Here is a 21,266-nt window from a genome sequence, read left to right as displayed (position 1 = left end):
GGTTAAGCCTTTAGAATAGCAACTCGTGCATGGTAACTGACATTGGGTATGGTAGTTATTCCCAGAAATTCGCATTAAGCACCTACACACAAAACCATACAATTTCTGGGGGGTTCCTAGACCTCCTGATGCCCAGTCATAGACCCCTGACTAAGAATCCTAGTTATTTCTTCACTTATGTCACCCAACCAATCAGAAGAAGCTGGATTCTTGCCCTGAAGAACAACAGATCCCATTCTTTCTCTGCCATTCTAGCAGGAAGCATTTTAGGTGCTGTGGGGTGCCGTGGAGGGTGGATGTAGGGTGCACGCAGCAGAAGGATGAGACCTTCCTGTGGCCACAGTGGACGGAGGGAGGCAGATTCCAGGAATCTGAAGCCCAAAGAGGGCTGGTGGAGCAAAGGAGGACTTGGGTATTCCTGGCAGCCGGGTGCTTTGAAAGATTCCCGTGGAGCAGTGACGACCCACGTTAGATCCGTCTCTGATCCGAACATACACCTGCCCACGGTGAGAGGGAGTGTGAGATGAAGAAGACCCAATGAGTGACGTTATCCCAGGTGTGGTTACCCTGTTTGCAGCCCCTGAACAGTCTCCCAGACGCTGCCACGGCCCTGGAATGCCCCTTCCTGAGCGGAAGATTCGGCAGAGATGCCCTCTCGAACGAAGCTGGCACTCCTGGTTCTGAGCCCTGGCGGAGAGTGGAGGGATGGGCAGATGCCAAGACAACTTCATCGAGTGGACGTGCCACCCACAGAGCCTTTCTGACCCCCACCTCCTCCTGTCGCCAGCGTCTTGCCACTCAGCCCTGCCCAGCATTTGGGATTCCAACGGCCCCAGCAAACTGGCCACTCCACCCCGACTTGACTTGCAGCTCTCACCAATGAGCCCTGCAGGTCCCTCCCCCGGCACCCCCCATTCCTGTCCCAAACAGTCGAATATGGGTCCCAGAGCTGTTGCACGATTGCACCCTACTTGCAGCTCATTCGTACCCTCACCGTACATTGCTAGGAATCATGAACACAGTTGTGGCATGCCTTGAATTTGGCCGATTAAAGATTTTAGTTCCCACATCTTGGGCTCAGTGGAGGCCCTTACCTCTACCTTTCTATATCTCTCTACTGCTCAGTGCCCTGTTTCTCCTGCTGTCAGTTGGAGTTACCAACAAGAACACTCATGGCACCAAATGATGTGTATGGAGTTCCCACGTCCTTTGTAAAGTGCGCTCACATGCGATATCTTACTAATATCATCCTCCGTTTTCAATCATGAGTAAATGCTTTTTTCCAACCACTCTCTTAAGAGCTGAGGAGTTTATTTCAACCAAGGAAGCCTGTCATCAGTCACACTTTAAAAATCTTTTTGCTTTTCATGACAAATGTAGAATAACATTGTCCGAGGTGATTTGAGCAGCCGAAGTCAGGAGAGAGTGGTTATACCCTCCAGTTCTGAGTCCTGTGTTCACCCTGGCTTCGAGCATATGGTTGTGGGACCACTGGCCATTCATCCTCTTTAAGTTACCCATCAAGTTACAAGTGCTGATTCTTCCTGGGACCCACGGCTGCATGCTGGGGCCAGGCTTTGCCAAAGACTGCATGGGGGAGGGCGGAGGGCAGCTGCCTCTTGGGCAGCACAGTCTGGCTGGAATCTTTTTATGTTTCAAGAGCTCTTCATCAGCAAGGGTCTGATTTTAAAATGCCGGCAGGCTCTTGTTATCAGAAAAAGAGGGACTTGTCTTAGCATTAAAGACCTCTTGAAGGGCAGGAAAAGGCAGAGAGGGTTTTCCAAGATAGACTGTGACCGGGGAGTTGAAGTTTGGCGAGGAGAATCAGAAAATGCATTCTCAGGGCGTGATACTGAGCGCAGAGGAGGGGCCTTAGCAGGGGTATATGTGAAGGAAGGTACTTCGATGTGGTTAGAAGTCACCTGTAAGTGAGGAGACCGCTGTCACCCCCGTCAGGTTTAGTGTGACATCCTTTGGCGTTTTTTTCCTGGGGTATTGCTCACAAATGCTAATGGGCGGTTGCATTGGGCTCTCTCTAGCAGAGCCCAGACTGCTGCTTGTTCCGGGAGGGGGGGGTGGGGTGGGGGGTTGGGACTGTTATTCACACTTGCTAATGAATAACTTCCCTTAGTGTATTCACCAACCAAGTCAAACAAGTGACTGTGGGCACCTAGAAGCAAATTACTTGCCTGGTAGAGGCCCAGCCTGGGACTGAGATTGGGAGGACTTGAGTCCTGTAGCTCTTCAGTGGCAGTTTCAGATGTCAGTCTGGCTGTGTTTGATCCATGCGGAGGCTCGCTGATTGGAAACCATAGGGTTCCTTCCACCATTAACCCCAGAGTTCCTACAAACCCTGGTCTAGTGTGTTTAAATTAAAAACTGAACTGAGACCCAAGACGCTTCACTCTGGCAAGGTGAAAGGATACTAGAACTCCTAACAACAGGTAAGGAAATGAGAATTGCTATCAATTATTGAAGGCCTACTATGCTTCAGCTAGTGTGCTCTCTCTCTATTGTTGTATTAAATCCTGCCAACAAGCTTATGAGGCAGGTTACCATCTCCACGTTACAGATAGGGAAACTGAGGCTCAGAGAGGTTAAGTAACGCACTCTTGCCTGTGAATGGGTTCCCACCAGTGTTTCACCTCTAGGGGAATTTCAGTTTTTTGCCTCCATGGCACGTTACGTCCGTGACCGCCATGGCAACAATGCTATAAAGTTTCAAGGGACTTAGCAGCCCTGAGGCTGTGGCTGGAGACTGCGTCCCACAGCTCTTTATGAGGGTGGTGGCCATCCATCAGTCCTGCTGCCACTTCTGATTTCTGCAGTAAATACTCACCCCTGGAGTCCAGCTCTGGGAAGGTGGATTAGCTAAGGGCAGCGTGGTCATTTCTCAGTTCTTAGAGAGAATCAGCAGTCAGCCCTGACTTCTATGCCCCAAAACCAAAATCCCATGTTAGTTCAATTCAATTCATTTTAATTCAGTCTGACAAACAGTTAAGTACCTACTGTACTGTACATGGCTAGGTACTATGCTATGTACAGGGGATTAAAAAAAAAAAAAGGAATATTGTTCCTCTAGGGACACAGTGTAGTGAGGGAGACAGATATAAGCTGATAGTTATAAATTCAGTGACATAGACCAAAGTAGATGCGTAAAGTGTTCTTAGACCATGAAGATGAGAGTATAAATACATATGTGTGTAGAGGTCCTGAGGATGGGAATGGAGGATGGCCAGGGGAGGCCACAATTGGACCTGAAAAGTAGAGAAGAGAGAAAAAGTCATTCCAGGAAACCAGGCAGGTGTGCACTGCCCAGGACTCAGGGCAGGTACGTCACCGTCAGGCTAGGATGAGATTACGCTCACTTAGCCTCTCTGTGCCCGGTTGCTTAGTCTGTAAGATGGGGACGATCACTGTGTCTGACTCAGGGTGGTGATGATGAATAAATGACTTCATCTAGTGCCTTGAGGAGTGTCTTGGGCGTGTAAAGCTTCAGCGAGCATGACTTGCTAGTGCTTGTTTGTCTTCACGTGGTGCTACCTTGTGGCATCGCTCTGTGGTCCTGTGTGTTCTCCCAGAGGTGCCAGATGTGTGCTCAGCAATCCATTGAACGTCTTCTTGCACCCTCATCTTATTTAACTCTTGTATCATCACTTAGCTTTGCTCATGCTTGTGCTCTGAACCTCCAACTAGATGTTAGACTTCCCTGTGTAAGAACAATCTGTGTTTTTGTGATACTCATCACATGGAGTGACTCAATACAGTGGGTGCTTAATAAATGCATATTTATTACAAATACGATAATGTACGTAATAAGATGCAATGTGTTTGGTGGGGGCAACGTTCATATCAGGAGAGACAAGATAGCAGAATTAGGAGCTCATTGTATGGGAGCCCAGATGGGAAGGTGAGATTTGCCTCAGTGGACAGGGTCCGAAGGATCCCTGATGGGTTGACCTGCCTTTCGTGAAAAATTTCGCCCCTTTGAGTCGATGGCACGTTTGTGTCTGCTGGATGAATGGTCTTTGTATGGACACAGATTATCTCAGGACTTGCTGTTAGGAGGGGCTTCTGGGTGGTATTGGGTTCCTAGGAAGCCGTCAAGCAGGCTCCCTTCGTTAGACCACACATGCTACTCATCCTTTGTAAAGGGCGGGGGAAGGAGTCCCTAGGCATGACAGGTCACTCAGGGATGGTGATGGCTTTGCACATCCCTCCTCCAAGAGCTTGCTCACAAAGGGTTCTCCATCAGCGGGACACAGCACATTTGGACTTGCCTGGGTGGCTAGTGCACAGAATCCTCCCCACACACCCTCAGGGGTGCTCTTACCTGCGCCAGAGCAGTTAGTGCTGTGGCTCCTCCCACCTCGTGTCTCCAGCTGGGCTGGTGCAAGTCCAAACCACGAAGTGCTTCTCCCTGGACAGATGGGAATGTGGGTGCCGTGCATAGGCTGAGCTGTAGAAAGTCCTCTATTTCCTCTCCCCGTGCCGCCAGGGATGTGCTTATAAATACCTCTCCGTGGGCCATAGAAGAATGTTCACGGAAGACCTAAGTCCTGCCTTGTTCACAGCCATCACTCTGGGGAGTTCCCCAGGCTGCATTCACTGCTGAGGGCCTTGTCAGCCCCAGGGTCACCCTCACTAGCGTCTTCCTGAACCACACCATCAATAACTATGGATCATATCCCCAGGCGGGCCCCTAACAAGCTAGCCTGACTGCTCTGGGCCTCCTGGGGGCTTCTGCGTTTCTCTGTGCCTCTTATTTCATCGCTCACCGAACGATGGAACACAGCCAGCTCACTTCCCAGGCCATCCTCATCCTTCCGCCCCTTCCTGCCATCACCTCTCCCCACCCACGCAGCCCCAGTCCTTCCAACTCCCCCACAGTGGTTTTCCATCTGTGCTGATGGAGGTGAGCGTTGTTGCACATTCTTGGGCCTGGGGTATGCACTTGTTTGAGCCCAGCGGAGGCGGGGACAGGCTGGATGGCAGGGGAGGGAGGAGTGGGTGAGGATCCTTTCCACAGTTTGGTTGCCACCCTCACGTTGGCCCTGCTGCTTCTGATGAGTGAATGAGGCTGGTTGACGCTTCAGCCACCGGTGTAACCACATCTCCCAGGACTCTTGAAAAATGGAGTCCTCTTCAGCAGCAAATGTTTGCAATTAACTTTAACATATGTGGAATTTGTTTTTGCGTCCGTAAAGCATGATAGGCAGTGAGGGTCTGGCAGGGAACGCACCCAGCTTGTCACGCCCCGGGCCGAGCTGGTGGGTGGAATCTTTCCACTCGGTTTACAGCACGGAGTCGCTTGGTGAACTGAGTGGTCATCGATGGGTCAGCCGGGGCCCTGAGCCCTCCCTCTGGCTTGGTGCAGCCTCTTCCTTCCAGGTGTTTCTACCTGCCCAGCAGCAGGGTAAAGTGTGGTTCTCTTCCTTTTTACGACGGGGTCAGCAGCCGCTGGTCTTAGTGACCCTTGCTTCTCAGTGTTGGCCACTGTCCGGTTCCTGTGCTCTTGGAACACTGTGCCTTCTGCCGTCTGGCCGTCCTGCCGGGATCCACAGGCTTTGATCGGCATGCGATAGAAAACATAGGTCAGCTTTGGGACCAAATCCCAGGTGAACTCTATGACTTAGTAGGTATTGGGCTGCAAGTAATGTGAAAATGAATGATCGTAGGTTTAAACCAAAGGGAGAGTGATTTTTTCTTAACCAGAAATTGGGAGGGATGCATTTCTGTGTTGGTTTGGCAGTTCAACTGTGTCATCCACGGTTTGGATCCAACCTCTCTCCAAATTCCTACCCTCTGTCCTCCGTGTGTTGACTTCATTGTCCTGCTTGTCACCCAGTGCCTGCAAGGTAGCTTCACATCCTCATAAGATAGGGCCCAGAGTGAGAAGGAAAGGGCTGGGACTAGAGCTTTCTTCGTTGTCTGCTTCTGAGAGGAAAATCTTTCTTTGAAGTCCCCAGCAGACTTCCCCTTATATCTCTTCGGCCACATACCCACCCACCCCCAGGTTGGTCACCGGCAAATGGGGAGAGATTGGTCTGCCTGGCTAAGATTACTCGCGACTTATCCCTGGAACGGGGTACATTGCTGCCCATCAACATTGGGGTTCCCTTAGTGAGGTAGAAGTGGTGACTGGGAAGGCAACCAACGGTGTCTGCTGTGGTGTTCCTCCACTGGCAGAAATGGTAAGGGTCACTGGGCTCAAAACTGCTGGAAGGGGAGAAGTCACTCCTGGGAAACAGAAGTGTGTGGGATATGAGATGGCAGTAGTCCACGCCTCCCCAGGATTCTTTTGCATCTGTCCTGCATACTGGCCTGACAGAGTTCCTCCTACGGCGCTGCTTGTCTCTGCTCAGAAACGTGTGGACTCCCATTTCCTATGAAATAGAGGTCAGACTCTCCTTAGCATTCAAGGCCCTCTCTCTCTGGCTCGAGACGGCCTCCCATCTCGCAGGAAACACACATTTCATCTTTTATCTCTTGATACTCCTCTGTGCCAAGCAGGTAGCAGTCAAGCTAGTCTACTTTTTTACCTGCTTACCTCACCTTGGGCTTTTTGTCTCTGCATCCCAGCTCACTCTAGAGTCTCCATTTGGCACGTATGACACTGTGACAGGCCGTTCAGGTTTTCTACTGATTATTTAAGGTTCTCGTTTAAGTCATCATTTCTTTGGAGAATACTGCCTTGATCGTCCCCAACTGGAAGTTTCCTGAGTCTTCTGTGAGTTTCTGTAGCTCTTGTTTTCAGTGTACCCACATGAGCCACAGAGAGCGCCGAATGGGCAAGGATGACTTCACAGCGGTGCTTGAGGCATGAGCTGACCCTTAAAGGCCGGGCAGGTTTTCGTTTGCTGAGAAGACAGAAGCCATGCCACGTAGTTGAGGGGGCAGGATGCAACTGTGACTAAGAACACACCAGGGTCTTCACATTCCTGCTTTTGCCTCACCTTCAAGCATCTTAATACTTTCTCTAGGAGCATGTGAAATTGGCTCCTGGCCACCATACTGGATAGCACATATATAGGGCATTTATATCATTGCAGAAAGTTCTGTTGGGCAGTGCTGACCTGGAGGGTCGCCCGGGGAGGTGTCTAGTGGGGCTGAAATCCTGATGTCCTTCGGTGCGGGACAGTTCCCACGTTTATTCTATTAGTTTGCTGAACTCTGACCCGGCAGTCTCTAGTGTGGGGATGGACATACAAGCAGGCCTTTGAGAAGCTGGTTCTCAGCAGGGTATTCCCATGTAGCCCTGCTCTCAGCACTGGGACAGGTAACACCCTCTGGAGCCAGTCTCCAAATTGAGAGTCCAGAGTATCTCACCCTCTTTTGTCTCAAACCCTCCAAGGGACTGAAGTGTGCTTAAAGAGGTAATGGGGGTAAATGATGAAACAGGAGATCCATCCCTGGGTAGCTCTTTGTGAGCCTCTGGTGGCTTAGCCAGGGATGAGGTGATGAGTCTAGGCTCTTGAAGAAGCCACACACCTGAGCTGTTGGGGATTTCTCTCTGTCCTGTTCTTCGACTTTGGGTCCAGTATATAGAAAGCACGGCTCCCTTCTAGAGATTCTTGTTGCCTGTCATAGGGCCTTTGCAATAGCTTTGAAAAATTTTCATAAAAATATGAAGCACATCTAGATAGCTCAAACCAGGCTATGTACATGTACATAAAACCTGGTACGTGGACTGTTTTGCAGACTGTTTTTAGTGATATCCCCTCATTTGCTGCTGAAAACTGGTGACGTGGTTTTCATTAACCCCATTTTACAGTTGAGAGATTCAGGCTCAGAGAATTAGTTAGCTTGACTGAGGTCACACGGATAGTAAGTGGTAGAGTGGGATCTCAAACTCATGCCTTTCAGTGCTCTTCCCACTACACTATCATTTCCCTTTAAATTATATTATAAAAAGACATTTAGCATCCCTTCCACCTTACTTCCTATTTGTACATATTGCAGTAGATGTGGGAATATTTACTAGCAATCCTACTGAGACAGTAACAATCTCTCTCAAAGCCATTCCTAAGGCCTCAGTATTTTGCATGTTGTGTGAGGTGCAGGGCTTGGTTTATCCAGTCTCTGCACTCGCTCTTGAGCCAGCTGCTCCACCATTCATGACTGTGGCTTTAACGTTAGCCCAAGAGCATCACAAGAAGTGTAGATCTGAGGCAAAGGAAAATTACTTGGATAGAATTACCATATGACCCAGCAATCCCACTACTGGGCATATACCCAGAGAAGACCATAATTCAAAAAGACACATGCACCCCAGTGTTCATTGCAGCACTGTTTACAATAGCCAGGTCATGGAAGCAACCTAAATGCCCATCGACAGATGAATGGATAAAGGAGATATGGTACATATATATAATGGAATATTAGCCATAAAAAGGAACGAAATTGGGTCATTTGTAGAGACATGGATGGACCTAGAGACTGTCATACAGAGAGAGAAAAACAAATATTGTATATTAACACATATATGTGGAATCTAGAAAAATGGTCCAGATGAACTGGTTTGGAAGGCAGAAATAGAGACATGGATGTAGACAACACATGTAGGGATACCAAGAGGGGAAAGTGGGGAGGGGGGATGGTGGTGGTGGTGGGATGAATTTGGAGGTTGCGATTGACATATATACACTAATATGTATAAAATAGATAACTAATAAGAACCTGCTGTATAAAAATTAAATTAAATTAGATTAAAAAAAGAAACTACAATTGCAAAAAAAATTAATAAAGGCCAATTTTTATCAATTGTCATTTAATCAACCAAGCAATCAGTCAAAATAAAAGTTACCTCAAAAGTCCCATTTAAGAAAAAAAAAGGAAAATTACTTGGCATATTCATTGCCAAATATTAGTGCTTTGATTTATGTGGTTTTGACTTAAGCTTGGCTCTGCTTTTGATTAGATCAAACAATCCAGAGTGGTCCAGACTTGGGCTCCTTTCAGTATGACTTTGCGAGAATTCTACCTATAGCACCCAGGAGGCTCACCTCGCTCTAAGTTAAGGCCAGTTCTTACTCCATGTGTGTGCTGGGTCCCATGGGATACCCACTCCTTCAGCTGGATGTTGCTCCAGCATGTCTCCCCTACCTCTGACGTCCATCCTGAAGATTCCCCTCATATCACATAATTCCTGTGGGCAAACATTCCGTAATTACTACCCCTGAAACCATCCTGGACCCTATATCCCCCTCCAGCTATCACTCCCTTTCTCTGTGCTATTTCACAAAACTCCTTGAAAGAGCTGTTTACCCCTGTGTCCCCATGTCCCCCACTCCACTGCACCCCTCCCCCAGCCATCCACCCTCCCTCACCACATTGCTAAGCCAGGTGGTCAGTGCTCAGTCCTCATCTTCCTGGACTTGTCAGCAGCACTGGATGGGTTTCATCCCACCTGTTTCCTTGAAACATTCCCTTCACTTGGCGTCCACTGCACTTTCCTGTTCTTTCCCCTGTCTCCTGGTCACTTCTCAGTGTCTGTCTCTTCTTACCTGGAGTATTTAAAAAACCTCCTATTGGCTTTCCTCCTTTTGACCTTCCCCTCCCTACACATAGCTCTCAACACAGCACTGACAGTGATCCCATTAAAACTTTATCCCATTAAAACTTCATCCTTATACCCCAAAGAATTGAAAACAGGAACCCAGTCAAGTTCATGGACATGCATGTTCATAGCAGCATCATCCCCAGTAGCCAAAACGTGGAAACAGCCCAAACGTCCATCAGTAGATGAATGGATAAATAAGTGTGGTATAGCCATTCAATGGAATATTACTTAGCCATAAAAGGAATGGAATACTGACACATGCTTCAACGTGGATGAACCTAGTAAACATGCTAAGTGAAAGAAGCCAGGCACAAAAGGACACATACTGTATGATTCTATTTGTATGCAATATCCAAAATAGGTATCAGTAGAGACAAAACACAGATTAGTGGTTGCCCACGTTTAGGGGCAGGGGAGAATGGAGGGAGGAGAAACTGAGTAGTGTGTTAAGGGGTTTTATTTTGGAGTCATGGAAATGTTTTGGAATGAGATAGAGGTGGTGCTTCTACAACACTGTGAAGGTACTGAATGCCCCTGAATAGTTCCCTTTGAAATATGTTACGTGAATTTTACCTCAATAAATTAAAAAGGAAAAGAAAAACTTCATCCGGCAAATCACTCCTCTGCAAAACACCCTCCACTGGCTTCTGCAGGAAAAGTTGAAGTCCCCACTCTCATCTGCAAGGTTCTCTGTGGCCTATCTAGCCTCTCCCCCGTAACTTCTCCAGTCACAGCTCTTACCACTCTACCCCTTGCCCACATCATCCAGCCACACTGGACTCCATGCTGTTTCCTGCTTCTACCCCAGGGCCTCTGCACCTGCTGTTCTCTCTGCGGGGAAGGTTCTTCCCACAGGTAGTGGTAAGGCTCACTTACTTCACCAGCTCCTTCAGATTTTTGCTCAAACGTCAGCTACTCAGTGAAAATTACAACTCCTCACCCTGGCACGCTTCCCATCCTCTTGTATGCCTTCCTTTTAATCTACTGCACTCATCTGACATTCTATTTGGCGTCTGTTTGTTCTCAATCAAATGTAAACTCCAAGGGCTGGGATTTTGCCTGGTTTGTTCACTGTTATATTTCTAGCACCTAGAATGGTGCCTCGATATCCGCAGCTAGAATCGTAGGCACTACACAGTTATTTGTTATATGTGTGAATAAAACCTTTTCCATAAGGATCTATAATTCGAGTTTCCCAACTTCCTTTTCAATATTTGCAAGTTGTGAAGACCTTGTGTCCCTTTGTGAGGAATGCTGCAAAATTCATTATTTTTTCCCCAGGCGTGGCCATAAATGAGTTGGTCATGACCTTTATGTTGTTTTCTGGTTGGTGAAGATGTGTTGTGGTGTATGTTCCCCCTCTTTTTCTCTTCCCCTCCCATGGCTGCAGTTTGGACAAAGAACTCTTTTTTCGCGGGGCTACTGACCTGTTCTTAGAGGGATTCAGCCCACGACTATAGTCTAGGTAGCAATATGTTTCAGTGACAATAACAATTACCAAATGTTCTTCCCGTGCGGCTCTTCTTGGTACAGTTGGGATGGAGATTGATGCCAGTATATGCAGCTCCTTCCTCACAGTGGAGAAATAAGCAGGGCTCGGAGAAACACTCATGTTCAAGTGCAAAATAATTCTTGCCTTTTCCTTAGAAGTCCCTTCTTCCTGGTGGACTGGGGCAAGGTCTACAGGCCTTTTGAGAGGCATCTTCGCGAAAGCTCCTCTGCCTACTCCCTTGCCCGAATGAAACACAAACCCCTGTCTTTGTGCCTGGTTGAAGTAATCTGCCTAGCACCCAGTACTGAAGGCAGGCATTTCTCCTGTCACCGGCACGAGGTCCCTCCAGCCTTAGGTTTTGGCTTGGAAGAACTGGTCTTCAAATTCCTAACTGTCCTTAAAATTCTACCTGGGAACCCGGAGTCTCTGAGAAGCAGGGAAGTGGTGGCCTACTTTATTACCATCCTCCCTTTGATCCCTTCTTATAGACTCTGAGAGCTCACTGCCCTAAGTGGAACGGAGACACCCCTAAAAGCTCACGTTCCCTTCAAGACTTCCTCTGGCTTGGGGACACCCTAGCTGGTCATTATTTATTCCCATGGTAGGGAGGGGTTGTTATAAATTATGTTTTTTTAACTTCTGGCCGTAGTCTGCTATGAAACCGAACTGGATCCCCAATCTAAGGGAGTGTGTGTGTATGCACTCACATCTGTCCACATAACTTGTACACATAACTGGTCACTGTGATTCCAAGCCAGGAATCCTGTTTCACAGAGATTTTTGTGGTTCTTTAGCTCCTCATGTCTGTCCCTGTTCTCTAATCCTCTGAATGGGGCTGGCTGTGGGGAGCAGAGCCATATGAAAGGCATCCAAGATGAAAATTATATCCCAGACTTGCACACGAATATTGTGGTTGGGTGGAGGTTTGTTGGCTGGTGCTTCACACTCGCCACTGTTCCTCCTGGCTTTTCTGTTTTTCCCCAATTCCCACTCGCTTGTTTCTCACACAAGTTCCAAGGCTGATGCTCTTCTGGGTTAGACCTGGCCTGGGCCTTTGATCTCAGAGCCTGGGCTCTCTCTCTCAAGAAGTGGAGGGCAACATCTGGCCTTTCCTTTCTAGGTATAATATTTCAGTAGAGTTGACTGATATTGCAATATAGGTGTAGGTGAACCTCATTCATCTACCTCTACCTTATCTGGAGCTTGGGTTGGTAACGGTGGTTGATAAGCATTGCTTTGTAGTCACATAGACTACATTTGTAAGGTACCATCCTACCATTTGATGAGGCAGCCCTCAGAGCTAAGTTAAACAATGACACAATGGATCTTTGGTGGGTTTTAGCCTTGGCAGACTTGATTTGAATCCTGCCCCCTGCCCCCAAAGATTATCTGTGTAAAGTTGGGCAAATTACTTAAACCTTCACAAGCTTCTATTTTCTCATCTATAAAATGGGAATAAGTTTTGAGCAGATGAGTGACATGCTCTAATTTAGTTCTTAATGGGATCGCCCTGATTTCTGGGTTGAAAATCAACCTGGCAGGTGGCAAGAAGAAGCAGGTGGTCCATTTAGGAAGCTGTTGAGGTAATCCAGGGAAAATATGATGGAAGCACGGCCCACAGAGGGAGTAATGGAGATAAGTGATCAGATTCTGGTTATACTTTCAAGGTGGAGCAGAAATGGCTTGTTGACAGTTTGAATATGAGGCGTGTGGGAGAGAGGAGTCAAGAATGATTACGAGATATTTGTCTTGAGCAACAGGAAAGATGTAGGTGCCGTTCATCAACAGAAGAGTGGAGACTGTGGTTGGTTGGAGCAGATTTGAGTCAGGGTGAGGTAGGTGGGAAAAGATCAGGAATTCTACTTTAGTTTGAAGTTTGAGATTTAGAAATTGGAAATCCAAGTGAAGATATTGAGTGGATATATAAGTTCGATTTAGGAGAGTGATCTGGGGTGGAGATAGAAATTTCAAAGTAATTTAGCAGATACATGATACTTAAAGTAATGAGATTGGATAAGATCACCAAGGACAATGAGTCTAGACAGAGAAGGGGATGAAATATTTCTAGGTTAGGGAGATGAGGGAAACTAGAAAGAAGACCAAGAAGGAGTGACCAGTGAGATAGGAAGAAAACCAGAGAGTGAATGGTCCTGAAAGCCAAGTGATCCCAGTGTCAAATGCTGCTGATGGGCTGAGTGAGATGAGGACTGAGAAATATGGAGGCCATGAGCGACTTTTACAGGAAAGTTTTGTTAGTAAGAGTAGAATAAGTGCCTGATTGGATTGGCCATAAGAGAGAGTAGAAGGAGAGGAACTGGAGATAGAAAACAGAAGTAGGGGCTTTCCTGGTGGCGCAGTGGTTAAGAATCTGCCTGCCAATGCAGGGGACACGGGTTCGAGCCCTGGTCCGGGAAGAACCCACATGCCACAGAGCAACTAAGCCCATGCGCCACAACTACTGAGCCTGCGCTCTAGAGCCTGCATGCCACAACTACTGAGCCTGCGTGCCACAGCCACTGAAGCCCACAAGCCTAGGGCCCCTGCTCCACAAGAGAAGCCACTGCAATGAGAAGCCCATGCACTGCAACGAAGAATAGCCCACCCTACTGCAACTAGAGAAAGCCCATACGCAGCAACGAAGACCCAACACAGCCAAAAATAAATAAATAAAATAAATAAATTTGTTTTTAAAAAAAAGAAAACAGAAGTAATTTCTTTTTGAATTTTTTCTATGAAGTTTGTCAACAAATTAGGACATAGTTGGTAGAGGAAGTAGGATCAAAAGAAGGATAATTTTTTTCCAAACACTGGAGAAATTTAAAAAATATATTAAAATGTTTACAGAGAGGGAAAATATATGACATAGCTTTTGAGTAAGCTGGAAGTGGTGAAGTCTAGTGTCTAAGTGGAGAAGTTGCCCTAGATAGAGCTTGGATGGGATGAGGAAGTCCTTCAAAATACTTGGCTTTATATAACTGTATCCTGACTACAGTGGGTTAATTAAAAAGGGATTTTATTTTTCTCACTGAAAGGGAGTCAAGAAGTAGGGAGTCCAAGGATGGTGCAACTGCTCATAAAAGTCTTCAAGGATCCAGGCTTCTCTTCTCTTGCTTTGCATCCTTAACAGACAGCTTTCATCCTTTTGGTACCATAATGGCTGTTTCATCTCCAGATGTTATATTTTAGTTCCGGACAGAAATAGGGAAAGAGTGAAGAGCAAAATGTACGCACCCGCTGAGGCTGTCTCATTTCATCAAGAGAACAATAGCTTTTCCAGAACTTCCTGCTCATACCTCCACCCCCAGTAGAACCCCATGTACTGCTTCACATGGCCACTCCTAGCTGCAAGGGAGCCTGGGCAGGTGAGATTTTCACCTGGGAACACAGTCACTTAGATTTTGGTTACGGGAGGTAGAGTATGAACAATCATTGTGTCTTCCAGTTTTTTTAATTAATTTTTTAAAAATTGTGGTAAAATACACATGACATAAAATTTACCATCTCAACCATTTTTAAGTGTACAGTTCAGTGGCATTAAGTACATCACATTGTTGGGCAACCGTTACTACCATCCAACCACAGAATTCTTTTCATCTTTCAAAACTGAAACTTTTTACCCATTAAACCATAACTTCCCAATTCCTCCTTTCTCTACCCACTGACAACCACTATTTTACTTTCTGTCTTCATGAATTTGCCTACTGAGGTTATCTGAGTGAAATCATATAATATTTGTCCTTTTGTGAGTGGCTTATTTCATTTAGCATAATATCCTTATTATGTTGTAATATGTATCAGAATTTCCTTCCTTTTTAATGCTGAATAATATTCCAATACATTCCAAAGTATGTTTATCCATTCATCTGTTGATGGACACATGGGTTGCTTTCCCTTTTTGGCTATTATAAATAATGCTGGTTTGAATATGAATATACAGACATCTGAGTCTCTGCTTTAAATTATTTTGGGTATATACCTAGAAGTAGAATTGTTGGATCATATGGTCATTGTATTTTTAACTTTTTGTGGAACTACCATACTGTTTTCTGTAGCAGCTGCACCATTTTGCAGTCCATAGTGCACAAGCGTTCCAATTTCTCCTCACCAAACTTGTTATTTTCCACGTTTGATAGTAGCCCCCCTGATGGGTGTGGTGTCTTCCAGTTTTTAATGGGTGAGGAGAGAGATGAAGGATAAAAAAAGGTAAAATGTTGAAGGGTAAAAAGAAAAAATAAAATAGAATAAAAAAAATAAAATAGAGAGATAAAAACTGTCTCCCTTCCATTGGGTCATACTTTGTTGAAACCTTTCTTCTGGAGCTCTCAAGACATATGGAGTCTAAGTCAAAAGGAAAGCAATGCAATGTTATGGGAAAGAGGCTGCGTCAGAGGTTCAGGACACGTTTTTTTTTTTTTTTACTCTGGGCTCCACCACTGCTGAATTTTGGTGCTGTTATACACCAAAAATGCCACACCCTGCTGTGATGCCAGTTTTCTGTGTGATGAAGATACTAGATAATAAAATTTGACACATACCCCCCTTTACTTCAGAGCTGAGATGTTACATAAGATTGTACATGCTTTGAGATCTTTGAACTAAAGGCATTCTGGAAATTCAGATTATCCGGAGATATTTTCCACCCCTCACATGGAAAGGGAAAGTCCTACGTGGTGCTCCCTTTGGCTTTTATGCCACAGTGGGAGATTTTTACTCAGATGGTCAGTCAGTGTTTGTCTTTCCTTGTCTCCCCTTCGCCCAAGAGTGGGTGATCCTTGAGGAGAAGTATTACAACTGAGGAGAAGGATAGTAGTGACTGGTAATGTTTTAAACCAGGGGTCACCCCCAATCCCCGGACCACGGATCAGTGCTGGTCCCCGGCCCGTTAGGAACCATGCCACACAACAGGAGGTGAGCGACGGGTAAGTGAGCGAAGCATCACCTGCCGCTCGCCATTGCCCCCATTGCTCACATCACCGCCTGAACCCTATCCCCCCCAACCCCGTCCGAGGAAAAATTGTCTTCCATGAAACTGGTCCCTGGTGCCAAAAAGGTTGGGGACCACGGTTTTAAACATTATCGTGTGCTGGTCACTGCACCAGATGATTTAGAACGAGTCATCACTCGTCTTCAGAATCCATCTAGTTCCTAATATAGTGCAGTTGATATCAGTTGGTTCTGTGAGGAGCTTTGGATTGTGACAACATGGCTTTTTCTTTTTTTTTTGGACATATAGCACAGCGGTAATAATGAAAAGTGATGGTGACAAAAAGCAAATGGGATTCATGGAGAGCTCGGTGTTACCCCTGCTGGGATCTCAGAATATTTCCCATCAAAACATCATCAATAATGTCCTTGTCCTTCTTACTATTAATACACACACACACACACACACACACACACACACACACACACACACACACACACAGAGCCCAGGAAACATACATTCTTTGTAAGCGTATACATTATATTGGCCACGTGCCATCCAGTCAAGCCAAAAATTGTGGAACAATAGGAATCTGTGCCCAGAATATCAGCTAAAAATACCTCATTCCCTCTGCTCTGTTCTTTGCTGGGTATGTTTAAGAGTGTCCCAGGAGGCTAATGAGGATGAAGGGAAAGGAAAACTGACATTTTTCAAAGGAAACCAAACCTTTAATTCCCTAAAAAGGAAACATGTATTTTCTGTATGTCTGTTTTATGTTTCTTGCCATTTTGCATGTCTGTGTGACAATATGGAAAGTCTGTAATATAAATCGTGCCACCTTGGCTTGGGTTATTGGAATCCATGCTTTCACCGCAGTCTTTTGCTCCATGGCCTGACTGGTAGTCAGCTTCCCAGGTTTCGGCAAAGACGAGGGAGAGGGGAAAGCGAGAGCTTCTAAGCAGGAGAGGCTCACTGACGTACACTGTCTGCTCATTCAGCTGGTTAGGGCACTGCTTAAGAGCCTGGGGGACACGTTTCCATCCCTAGCTGGGCCATGTTATAACCTCTCTTATTTCTTGATTGTTAACCGAGCGTCAATAATCTGAACTTTCTCTGTGGTCAGGGGTAGTCACTGCTCCTTCTCTGGCCTTGCTTTCTTTCCATTTATAAAATGAGGGGGGAGGTGGACTAATCTTGGGGTGGGGGGTCTGACAGTTAGGGGCACAAGGCAAGAATATGGGCATCTCAGTGTAGGTCCATACAGTGGTCAGCAGCCTCCATGAGAGGCAGTCATCTGAGAACTGAAGTGATACAGGCAAAGGGTCTGTTCCAAACATTTGTCAGATAATGTCAGCATTAACCAAATAGCAACTGTTGGCTCTGGTTGGTCAAACATGGAGCTGCCAACTTCCTGAACATATGTTGGGTGTTGGGCAATGAAAGTGGGTGTTGGTCGCCACTGGTTGGCTAATGTCAATATTGACTTTGGGTTAGGGTAGACCATAGCCATGGTTGCCTGAATGAAATGCACCCTGTTTCCTCTCGAGTATTTGTCCTTTCATATTTGTCCGTTTGTCTTTTCTCTGATAACATATGAAAGGCTTGTTGAAGTTTGATTTAATTTGTTATAGTAATGAAGAACAGAGCCTTGAGATGCTCATGAAGTTCTATTTTTGGCTCCGTTGGCTGTCTTGAAATAAATGATCTTATACAAATACGTACATGGGCAGATATGTTAAATTGATTTCAGTAAAGGGAGTTAAGAGCTGCCACTTACTGAGAGCAGCTAGTGTGTATCAGATCCTTCTGATACATTATCTTATTTAAGCTCCAGAACATCTTGTGGGATAGTTATGATCTCATTTTATAGATAAAGAAACTGAGGCTCCGAAGGAGTCTGTAGCTTGCTCAAGTTCTCAAAGGTGGAATCAAGACTTGAATCCAGGTTCTATCAGACTTCAAAAGCCAGGCTCTTCCCACTCTGCCTGGCTGGTTCTGGAACAGATGCTTTGTGAGAACAAGAAAAGTACTCCGTCCACCATTTCGAGGTAAAAGCTGCCCATTGCCAGCAACATTTGCCATCAGTGATGAGCTGTTTGTGTTATCCTGCACTTCTCGGTGAAGCCAGAGCCTCACGGAGCCTCTGGGACGTGCAGACATCACACTTAGCAGTTCTCATCCCATTGTATGGTCCTTCTTACAGCTCCCCAGGAGCCCCAGGGAGACAGAGACTCTGATTGGCTCTGCCGGCCACTTATTGTTTTCCATTTTCTCCCCACTGCAGAGTCTTGAGACTGTCTCCTATAGAAGATCCTGCCACTCCTATTGTCCCTGCAGACTTTCCCACCGCCCCAGGACCACGGGCTCCATTGCTTATTGTGGTGGTGTTGGCTCAGCCTCAAGGACAGAGACCTTGAGCCAGCTGACAAGGTTGCTTGTGTCACTACTTCTAAGGCCACAAGCCATGCTTTTGGTTCCCAGTACTTTTGAATACTCTTCTCTCTCACCATCTCTCCTTCTTTTTAGCCACATGGTCTCCCAGACTCCCAGCGGCAGATTTTCCCGACAGACAGTTTTGGCATATGGCCAATCGCTGTCTCGGTGCCTGGATGACCTCAGTTACCAAGTCAACATGGCAGTTAATGCATGCTGCTATGCTGCCCCCTGGTGGAGAGGGTGGAAACTGAGTGATAGGCAGATTATTGTGTTCTTGTTAAAGAGCTGTACAAAAACCCCCTCCTACTTTCTAGACCAAAGTGTTCATATATCTGATTAAAAATAGTGTTGTCAGTGTCTGTCTGTGGAAAGGCTGCATGATCTGTAGTTGTCTGCTGTCCAAGGCTAAAAGTGGCTCTGATTTCTTATTTTGGTGGGAAAAAACAGTATCCCGTCAGTTGGCCTTAAGTTGGCATTAGGGTTTTTCGTGTATTTATTTTGTTTTCCATCCTTCCACTTAATTGTCTATGGTGCGGAGGCTTTGAGAGGCTCCCTTTGAGGTATGCAGTACTCTGGGTCAAGGTTAATGAAGGTCTCAGTCTTTCCAAACGTACTCTTGATTTAGGAACCTTCTACAGTATCATAATGGGGGCTCCCCTTATATTTCTGCTCAGCCTTCATGAGTCTCAAAGCCCTTACCCTGGGATAGATCTGGGTTTGCATGAGGCTGCCATGTTCTTTAGTATTCCGTACGCGGGCCTCTCACTGTTGCGGCCTCTCCCGTTGCGGAGCACAGGCTCCGGACGCGCAGGCTCAGCGGCCATGACTCACGGGCCCAGCCGCTCCGCTGCATGTGGGATCTTCCCGGACCGGGGCACGAACCCGCATCCCCTGCATCGGCAGGTGGACTCTCAACCACTGCGCCACCAGGGAAGCCCAAGGGTTACCCTTTTACTGAGGATTTACCATGTGCCAAGCACTCTGCTAAGCAGTTCTAATGTGTCCGTTCAATTAATTCTTATCGTGTCTCTCTGAGGTAAGTCCCTTTATTATTTCCATTTTATAGATGAGTAAACTAATGCCGCCATAGCCTGATCAAGATCACATAGCTAATAAGTGGAGGAGCAGGGACTTGGACCTAAGTTTATTTGATGAATACCATGTTGCCTCCTTGTCCTGCTATTTCTACAGCTCAGTCTTTCTGGCTGGGCTTTCTTGGGTCTTTCTGGGTCCAACCCCCATGGCCTACATTTCTGCCTGTATTCTGAAAACAGTGACCCACCAAATCCCCCAGTGACTGGGATTCCAACAGGAATTCTCTTGTTTCCCCATCTTTTTGCAATCAGAGTAGACTCTTGGGCGTGGTGGTGTTGGGTCTAAGCATCTACTGGACACTGTTTGTTCTTAACGTAAATCCACAGAGGAGAGAGCTCTTTGGGGGATCCCTTCAGATACTTTGGGGCCCAAGAGATGAGTAGCTTGAAGGAATCAAGTTGGTTCCTAACTCCTGCCTTTCACCTGCATGTGGGCAGCAGGGTCTCAGGACCTCCCACAAAGCCATGGGCCCACCCAGGAAACTTGGCGGGAGCTCAGGCCTCCGTCTGAGCTGCTTGATCTTTTCACTTATTTCTCCTGTGAAAAGAGTGCTAGAGAGAATGTATAGAGAAGGACCTATGGATCGGCCCTCCCAGAGTCTGTCTGTCTTGTGGAAGAGAGGCATCGTGAACCAAGCTGAGCTGAAATATGACAAGCTCTCTCTGAGTTCATAAAATAGTCCTGTTTGCTCTTCCCCCATAAATTTAGTGAGGTAATGAATATAAGAAGCACCAGAGTTCTTGGCAACAAGTGACTATTCAATGAAGACCAATTTCCTTTTTTCCTATCTTCTACAAGCTGCTTTTTCTTTGTAGTAAAATAATTTGGGGGATGAAATATATTCTAGCCATTAGGACCCCAATATTCTGAATGTGGAATGATTTTCTTTAGCTCATGTAACCAGCATCAAAGTCCAGGTGTCCACAAGGGGTCCTGGCACGTGGTCGTCTTTCTGCTGTAACTCCTACAGTGCGCAGGGTGTGCTGTTGCTTCCCAGAGGTCTGGCCTCTGTCTTGATTGCCTTAGACATGTTCTCTAGGAGTTTCTCAAGTGTCAAGCCTTCATATCTGCTTTGGAAACATTCTTATCTCCTTAGCTACAGAGCAGGATCCCCAACCCTATAATAAAAGCATGAATCATAAAAATGGGAGTGAATTTAAAAAGTATGCAGCCTATGGGCTTCCGTGGTGGTGCAGTGGTTAAGAATCCACCTGCCAATGCAGGGGACACTGGTTCGAGCCCTGGTCCAGGAAGAGCCCACATGCCACGGCGCAACTAAGCCCGTGTGCACAACTACTGAGCCTGCACTCTAGAGCCTGCAAGCCACAACTACTGAGCCCGTGCACCACAACTACTGAAGCCCGCGCACCGTAGAGCCCATGGTCCGCAACAAAAGAAGCCACCGCAATGAGAAGCCTGCGCACTGCAACAAAGAGTAGCCCCTGCTCGCCACCACTAGAGAAAGCCCACGTACAGCAACGAAGACCCAACGCAGCCAAAAATAAATAAATAAATTAGTTTTTTTTAAAAAAAGAGGGCTTCCCTGGTGGTGCATTGGTTGAGAGTCCGCCTGCCAATGCAGGGGATATGGGTTCGTGCCCCGGCCTGGGAAGATCCCACATGCCGCGGAGCGGTTGGGCCCGTGAGCCATGGCCGCTGAGCCTGCGTGTCCAGAGCCTGTGCTCCTCAACGGGAGAGGCCGCAACAGTGAGAGGCCCGCGTACCGCAAAAAAAAAAAAAAAAATTAAAAAAAATAA

General features: G+C 46.6%; 1 protein-coding gene across 1 annotated transcript in view; it reads left to right on the top strand.

The window, feature by feature from the left end:
* The window catches only part of LOC137209286 (LIM homeobox transcription factor 1-alpha-like), a 116,731-nt gene that overhangs the window by 75,396 nt on the left and 20,069 nt on the right, over positions 1-21,266 (top strand). The window lies entirely within an intron of this gene.

Source organism: Pseudorca crassidens, chromosome 2, assembly GCF_039906515.1.
Source record: "Pseudorca crassidens isolate mPseCra1 chromosome 2, mPseCra1.hap1, whole genome shotgun sequence".
NCBI lineage: Eukaryota > Metazoa > Chordata > Mammalia > Artiodactyla > Delphinidae > Pseudorca > Pseudorca crassidens.
The sequence above is the reverse complement of the archived record's forward strand: the minus strand, read 5'-3'. Positions and strand labels throughout refer to the sequence as shown.